Source organism: Lissotriton vulgaris, chromosome 8 (genome assembly GCF_964263255.1).
Source record: "Lissotriton vulgaris chromosome 8, aLisVul1.2, whole genome shotgun sequence".
Lineage (NCBI taxonomy): Eukaryota > Metazoa > Chordata > Amphibia > Caudata > Salamandridae > Lissotriton > Lissotriton vulgaris.
In genome coordinates, this window is record NC_141696.1 from 363,922,788 (window position 1) to 363,931,751 (window position 8,964).

Sequence of the window (8,964 nt, forward strand, 5' to 3'; positions counted from 1 at the left end):
GAATGGGCCTGGAAAGGGGCAAGATGGCGCCGATAATGTTCACCAAGTTTGTATTTATTTTCCACAGTCCTCCCTTTAACATTTCCAAGACATCTTGCTGGCCTATTTCCTATCTACCCCTATATGCAGTGATCATAAGTAAGGGAGAGGGGCTTGGGTGAAAGAACTGTACGTAAACATCACATTATAAACATCATATAAAAAATCTCATCAGTCAGTAGGCGGGTTCATTGTTAAGTTGGTTGCAGGAAAAAGTCATCGTAATGCAATATCAGACTAGAATCACGTAGCGAGGGCGTTGGGTACAGATCATAGAATAAGAACTGGTAAATTATCATATAAATAAGTCCTTTTTTGTATACGGTGGGTGCATAGTCAGTCCAATGGTGATTGGGAGAGAAAGGAGATACAGTAAAAATATCAGAGTTCTTCGTTGTCCTTTTGTCGTCTTCTGTCGGCACTGTTGAACACCTGGATTACCTATCAACAGAAATGTTCATGTGGATCGAGTCGTTGGGGGTAATTGTGAGATCAGTTCGTTTCTTGAGTCTCTGTGGTGGGCATTTCCTGTTGCTTCCATCATCTCCAAGGTGCTTGGTAGCGGGCAGAACCACAGACTTTGTTTATCTTTTCTTCGGGGGCGACCCTTGGTGGAGTTCTAGGTCACCGTTCTGGGATTTAACACAGTTCGTGGTCTACTTAGTCGGAGCCCCCCCCCCCTTTCTGACGCAGGGAGTACTCTTCTCTGGGTAGCTCTGTAGGTTTTGGAGGAATTTGGGAGTTCGGATGGAAAGGTGCGGGTGTGAACAGTCCTTATGGTAGGTCGGAGGAGGAGGGGATGGAGCAAGGCCAAGTCGGGGACAGATCAGGGGGAGGCGGAGAGTTTGCGACAGGCGAGTCCGTAACCATGTTCAGAGAGCGGGGACCTTTTGGCACACGTTGATCATAGAGCAGGGGCTTCAGGTCAGCCCTTTCCTTAGCTTTGTTTGAAACAGTGCCCCGTCCTGCGACTCCTTACTGCCGTGGTCTCGCCTTGGCCTCCGTTGCTGACGTTCCACAATCCGCAGTCAGGCCGCGTGCTCCCACATCCGGTCTCTTTCTCCTCCGACAGTGATATCCTTAAATGAGTGTTGAAAAGACAGTCTTTAGAGATTTTGCAGAAAAAGGTAATTACATGAATCTATTTTCTCTCCCAACACCAAGCGACTAGCGTAAGCACTCGCTACATTTGAGATTTTTGCGGCTTTACGTATAAACAATTGATGATGGGTTTGCTGGATTCCTTGCAACTTCCTTTTGTTGGCTAATTCTTTGACGCTTTGATGATTATTACGTTCATTTGTCATATGTCTATTATAGTAGATGTCAGTTCTTCTGGCAGAGACCCATTTCTCTAGTACGAGTCTTGCATGGCTAGGCTAGTCTTCAGGGCCTTGTATTTTACAAAAAGTGCAACGTGCTATTCACCATAGTCTGATAAGCATCCTTCTGAGGGATGAACATAGGCTAAACGAGTCTGCATTACATAAAAACATCTTATTTTCAACCATGCCTACTGCAACAAGTTCTTTCGTTTTTCAATCTAATTTTCAACTTTGCACACATCCTTCTAACTTTCTATATAAATCCTCGCAACCTGGTTACTACAAAAACTCGGGAGGGGTGGTTTGCAATAATTAGTAAACTTATCCTCGGGGAAGGAGGGATCTGATGGATACCAAACTGGGGGCATTTTGGGTAGATGGGGGTGTCTCGATCATTTCTTACAGCTTGGGGTACGGAGACAAATTTCAATGGGGATGGTCGCATCACCACAGACACATTTTTATCATAGGAGCCACTGACAAAGAGTTCCCTGAGAGTGGGTCAAATTTAGGGAACCTTAGTCGTCTTACCTGTCCCTTTCCTATCGGCCAATTTAAATTTCATCCATATTTTAGTAGAAAAGGAGAGGTAGTAACGTGGTACCAATACAATTTTATTTAGGACAGATTTGCACAAATACTTGTGGTATTTGGGGCCAATCAGGAGGTGCACCAGGTTCGCCAATTAGGTGCCAGTTGCTAGGAAGAGGGAAAGTGTGGAGGGGTGGAAGAGTGAGTGAGAGAAAGAGAGAGAGAGAGAGAGAGAGAGAGAGAGAGAGACAATAGGCCGAACAGTACACGTGTGACATAGAGAATGACCGTGTATTGTTTGGGCTATTCAGTGCGTTACCCAACGTTAGACGTTTCGGGTCTGTGTTAGGAGGTGGGAAGCATGCAGTTTTGGGACAGAAAAGCGTTAGATTTGGTAAAAAGGTCGTGAGAGCGTCCTTGTTGTGCCATTTTGTAGCGCTAGTCCGTCTTCATGCATCGGGCGTGACGTGGTTCCAGATCCCTTATGATACTCTAATCGGGATTCTAATGTAACCTGCAGAGGGAAAAAGGGGGAGAAAAAGGGGAGGTAGGGGGACAACATTCGAACACATCAAATGTAAGGGCACGAAAATCCTTTACTTACCACATAATCGTACTTGTCTCTTCGGGATATAATCCCTTAGGGTTCTGGTTTCTTAAAGTCATGGGGGCAGGCAATGTGATAGGTGGTTCATGGGGAGGTTCGAGGATGGCGTTAAGGATCGTGTGTAGTGAAAAACGCTAAAAAGAGGAATCAGAGGTGCCTAGCGCGAGGTACCCGGTTTCGTAGATGTATCCGGTCATCGGGGTCCCAAAATCATTCCCAAAGCTGTGATGTTCTTAAGGCATACCAGTTCTTTGTTCAACCCTGTACCTTAGTACCTTCGACCACCATATCCTTATAGCAATTTGTCAATCACACCATTTTACTTTACCCATTCTCTGAAGTCGAGGTCCTTCTTCATAAGCAGCGTATCATACCTTCGTTTTGACCATCAACCCAGGGCCGAACAACCATTTCTCGGATAACCTTAAAAAGAGAGCAGAACAGTTGCGCACAGAAAAACCCTCCCACCGATACCCGTATTTACAAAAGTACGCGGAGCCTATCCATAGCTTCTAAGACTTTTATTTGTAGAGTTATTCAGTACGTAAAAGGTGAGAGCGCAATTCATATTTTGGCCTGACATGTCGTCGATGGAAGCACATACAGTAGGGGTTATTTTGTAGTACAAGAACATGTAAAAAGGTCTAATTAATTATTTGTAAGTAACCAAAAACATTTCATTGCGTGACGAAGGAATCAGGGGCATTTCAGTTCATAGATGGAAACACAGTCAAGCTCATCGTAATCACATTTCCTAAATGCAAACCGCGGGCGTGCATCATGAGCGACGTTATGTATCAGTTACAACAAATATCAAAAATAAATTGTTCATTGAAATCAACATTTTTACAGAACCTCTTCTTAAATGTTTGCCAAGTGCACCCTCCTCCCTTTAACATTGAGTGCGCAATGGTTCATATATATATACATATATATCTTAGTACATCAAGTTTCATTAGCTAAGGAACACCATGAGGCACCCGTAAGTTCCATTGATACCAGCGCCATTTTGGGCGAGGCCGGTTTAGTCCGGAAGTAGCATCAGGGGCAAAATATCCCCGACAATTGGCGGTTGGACCAGAGTCCCTTTCGGTAGTCCAAAAGAAAACTGTGCTAACAAAGGGGCTGGTGGTGTGGACCGTCAATCAAGAGAGGGAGGGGGTAGAGTCTCTCTTACCGGGTCATGATGATGTTCAGCCGGAACTTGTTCAAGTTCGTTAGCTCATAATGTTCCTGGGTGGTTCAGACGGAAGCTGATGCAGACACGAGGGCACCGCCATCTTGTTGCTGTGCCGTGGTTATTTCACTTGAGATCAATGCGACTGTTCCTCACCGGAAGCCTGAAGGGGCCGAGGGCTCTTGGGACTTTGGTAGAATCTTCAAAGTCGAGGGGATGTTTTGTCGATGGTGGGGGCTTGCGCCCAGGTGGGCAAGCGCCCGAGTTGCAATTTCGGACAAAGTTACTCCAGCGGCCTAGACCCGCCTTTCGAGGGCCCAGACGCCATTTTGAGGCCCTGCAGCAACCTTTGCCGTACCCATCAGGAGTGGAGGAAAACTTCTTGTGATGGCGAAAAACAGAGCACCATGCGGTTGGAGCAGGACATTTTGGTTCGGGGCGCCAGGGTGCAGCAGTGGAGCCTTCATCTGGGGAGGTGAGGGAGGCTCACCGTGCCGTCTTCCTCTCCCGGTGCATCCTACGCCGTCTCTTGGAATCAGGGGCGCACATGATGACCACCCTACACCCCTGATTCCGACTCTTGGGGGACCACTGTACATCCGGTACTCCGGAAGTATGCCCATCGGACATTGTGTGTCCTGTACCACGCAAGTATACCAGCCGGGTCTTGTATATCCTGTACTGAGAAAGTATACCAGTCGGGCATTATATGTCCTGTGTTATGGAAATATACCAGCCGGACATTATATTTCCTGTGCAGCGTAGGTATATGGCCGTCGCCCGGCTGGAGGACATCGGCGTCGGGCCAGGGCAGGGAAGCCTCCTACCTGTGGAGGTGGAAGAGGCTCGTCCGCGTCGCCTCTTCCTCCCTGCCCACCCTGCATCCGTTCGATGGAGGAATTCGTGATGGCCGGACCAGGAGATATGAGGGAGGGGGTCATTTTCATCCGCCCCCTCCCTACTCGCGGTCCGGGGGACGCCATCCCTGGAAGGGTAGTATGGGAAGACCATTTCATTGCCTGCTGTGTGGAGTCTCCAGTACCTTCTCGCCAGCGATCTCTTTTTGGCCCATGGTTGCTGGCAGGCCCCGCCCCACACGTGCTATGTGTTTCGGATGGGCGGGACCATCGAACTGTTACATTTCGAGGACTTCCGGAGTGAGCATAACATGTTTTGTATTTTTCCTATTAGTCAAGTTTGCTTTTTAGAGAGTTCTACTAGTTATTCTATTTACTGTTGGTTGTGTGTTTTACCGTAATTAAATCCTAAGTTATATAATAGACGTTTGGCTTTCTTGAATCTTTTCTCTAACGGGGGGTTGTTTACACTGACCTGCAGTTATGTTTGTTTTTCAGAGTGGGGGAGCAACAGAGAGCAATCAGTCCCAGAACTCTAACATGTCGTTAAAATTGGTCTGACGAAATCTGTGCCACCGAGCATAATCGAACGGGGTGGTCCTGTCTGTTCTGTCTGCACTAGTCTGATTGGTTTTTATCTCACGTCTTTTTCCTTTCTGTCGGTCCGTCCTTTCTGTCACCCCTTCATTCTTACCTATGCTTTGCAGAGTCGGGCATTGGGCTTTCCAGTGTCCAAGATATTTACAGAAAGCACATTGGTTTTGTTTTAAATCTGTCCGTCCTGTGCGTAATGTCGGGGGATTACCTTCAGGTCGTTGTGTTCCGGGGTTGGCTTGTCGGCACATCCCCTTACACCATTCGCTTTTCATGTCTACTCCTCGGGGCTGTGCCATCGCTGGCCCTTCCCTTTGCCTACTAGACGTTTGGAGGTTTGTCCGTCGTGTCCCTTCACCTTTTCTAAATTCGTCGCTTTCCCTTCGTTGCGTGGCTTCTTTGCGCCACATACCGAGACTATCGAGCATAATAGGTGTTGTTTCATTCCTACGAAGGGCTATTTCTACTGTTTCTATTTTGTCGAGATCAAAGGATCCTCTCAGTGGCCACTGTCTTTCTCGATCCCTTTTCGTATATTTATGCCACAGCTCACTATAGGCTATAGTAATTAATCCATGCTTCATGAACATGTCCTTATTAGGGGTGCCTTCCAGCGGAGCCGGATGGTTCATCTCTAATAAGCGGTCCGGGTTAAACAGGCTACTGACCAGTGGGGAGAAGACAGGCATGACGGATCACAATGGGATAATAATCAGCACTACCTATCTTATCACTGCGCGCAAAGACTAGACAGAATATTTCTATTCTACGTTGTTTGTACGTAGTGAATACCTCATGAACCAATTCTGAGCAATCGATCAACGTTAGGTCAAAAATAAAAAATCAATATGGTCAATGGGGAGAATAAGTAGGCTCGCAAAGGTTCGCGTCACCTACCCTTTCACTATCTGTAAAGAGGGGACCTAATCTTCCCTGTTTTCAGACAGAGAATCTCCAGAAAACAATCTATAACAGTTAATCAATGTTAGGTCAAAAATAAAAAATCAATATGGTCAATGGGGAGAATAAGTAGGCTCGCAAAGGTTCGCGTCACCTACCCTTTCACTATCTGCAAAGAGGGGACCTAATCTTCCCTGTTTGTAGACAGAGAATCTCCAGAAAACGATCTATAACAATTAATCAATGGGGGGGGGGGGCAATTGTTCAATGGGGAGGGGGAAAATAGGTCCGACGGGTGCGTACCTATCCTTCGCTGTTTATAAAGGGAGAGCCTGTTGTTTCTCCGTTTGCAGACAGCGAATCTCCAATAAATTAACAAAGAGTAATACTAGTATTTTCACAACAATTATCAATTACTTTCAATTATCTATCACTATCGCAATTTCGTCGTGTTTACACGACCTTACCCGGACCGCATGGACAGTTTCTCGTCTTCCGAATCCAGCGCCCGATCGTCCTCTTCTCTTCGTACTTCTCGTGGCACTCCTGATGGTTCCCAGTCAGGACCGCAGATCACTCGGGAGAGGTCTTGTTCGGAACCAGTGAAGTTCGGATGATCGGCTGTCAGACGAGGGTCTATCGGACAGGGTACCTTCCGATCGTTGCAGTCGTTCACTCTGTCGTCAGGACCTCTCCCACTGGATCCACGAGTCGCTGATGGGCCCCACGTTTGGGACGCCAATTGTTAAAAAGGGTTCCAAAGACAACCGGTAACCAAAGACCCTTTTATGTTGCCCGGCGGTATCGCCTCTATGACCCACCAATATTAATCAATGAAGAAGCAGGCGCTGGAGACTGGAAGGCGGGAAACGAGGATTTTATTCTCTCCGGAGGAGAACACATCAATTCAGACAGCAAGTATCGTCACGAGGTGCTCTAACCACATCTCTGAGGCCGGGCCTCTTATACTAGAGTTTACGACCTTTATTGCACATAACACATTCTCGTAATATTTTAATACTTGAAAGAACATCCTCGGAATCTCCCCTCCAGACCCGTTCCCACATACATTTACAGTTGGATTCCCCACCCCGGTCACAATAGGTGATGGTGGTCGCACAGCAGGGCATTCCGCCGATTCACGGAATGCATGGGGTTGATCGGATCTCATGGGGTGGGGGGCTTTGATCGGTTCGGGGGTCTTTTGATGGGGAGGGGAAGCTTCCTACTGTACGGGGTAATAAACAGTATCCGCAGGGTCAGGTGGCAGCCTGGGAACGAGGAAGACAAACGGGGACACAGGAAAAGGGGGTTTGCATCAAAAAGGGTTTGAGGCCATGAAGGGAATGAAGGGAGGTGTCGCGCTGGGAACAGGATGGGGTTCCGTGGTGAAGCTGCGCTGGAGAGGGGTTTATGACCCAAGGCATGAGAGAGCGGGGGGGTTGTCAGCGTGCGGGGGAATGCTTGCGAGGTTAAGAGAGAGAGAGACGCGCTGGCTATTAGTGAGGGGCAGGGAGGCCATGGTGCTCAAAATGGCTGCTGCTTACGCGCATGAATGGGCCTGGAAAGGGGCAAGATGGCGCCGATAATGTTCACCAAGTTTGTATTTATTTTCCACAATGGGAGTGGCTTGCACAGTCCTCACAGTCCTCACATTGGTAATTTCATTCATGTTTAATCATACTCCTCAAGTTAAATTTGGACCTTTTCTCTCTGCGGATAACACATCACCTGCAGAGTCCCCAAACGGTCTGCACTTCGTCAAATCCTTGTTACACACCATCACTAGCATGTATCCTTGATTGCCACAGCATTGGACATCCTACTCAGACTTGATGCCCAGATCTGCTTCACACACAGTGAAGGAACCTTGGCACATTAACAGGTAGCAAAATGCCCGAAGCAAGCCCATGATTAGATACACCTGAAAGTCAGAAATCTGAAACGTTGCTTCTGGGCCTACAAGACTCTTGCCTCTCCCTTTCACTTGTTTAACCTCTAGGGGCCGTTCGCCATCGCCAGTGCAGCATGTGTGCAATCTGTGTGTTATATAAACAACAATATTGTATTACACCATGTGAACTCATACGCCAAAGAAACCTTCTACAAGGATGTGTGCTTCAGGGTATCCTGCCTTTCTCAATTTTCCCCAAAAGGTCACAGTAGTTCTCGCTGTGGTGTTTGCCCTGGACTGTTGTCACAGAATCTTGCTGGCTTCCCTAAGAACCCACCAGACAAGCTGAAAAGACATATCAGTGCATTGAGGGTGGTGCACGGAGCTTATCACTACAACTGGCTAAGATTGCTCCAGCTACCAGCTGATCTAAAGGAAGCCAGAGTTACACCTTTGTTGAAAAAGATTGGAGCAGATGTGACTGACCAGAAAAACTACAGGCCAATTTCTCAGCTCCCTTTTGTATCGAAGCTTTTGGAACAACATGTCCTCAAAACTCTTTCCACATTTCTAGAGGACCACAAGCTGCTCCAGGTCAGACAGGCGGGCTTTAGAGCCCATCACAGCACAGAGCTGGTGATGCTATCTTTCCTGGATGAGCTGAGAATTACTGCTGATAGGAAAACTTCGAATGCCCTGATTTTACTCGATCTATCAGCGGCATTCGATACGGTTAGCCATAACATTTTACTGACCCGTCTTATGGATGCAGGTATTAAGGGACTAGCATACCAATGGCTGGAGTCCTTTCTGTCAGGGCGTACCCAGAGGGTCCAACTGGGCGCACAGATATCAGATAAGGGCTCTCTGACCTACAGAGTCCCCCAAGGTTCTGCTTTGTCCCCTCTTCTGTTCAATCTGTACCTCCAACCACTGGTGGAGAGCCTGGCACGTATGGATTGCCAGGTTTTCAACTATGCCGATGACACACAACTTATGATACAACTTGATAACTCAAGCCTAGCTCACGAACGAGTTCA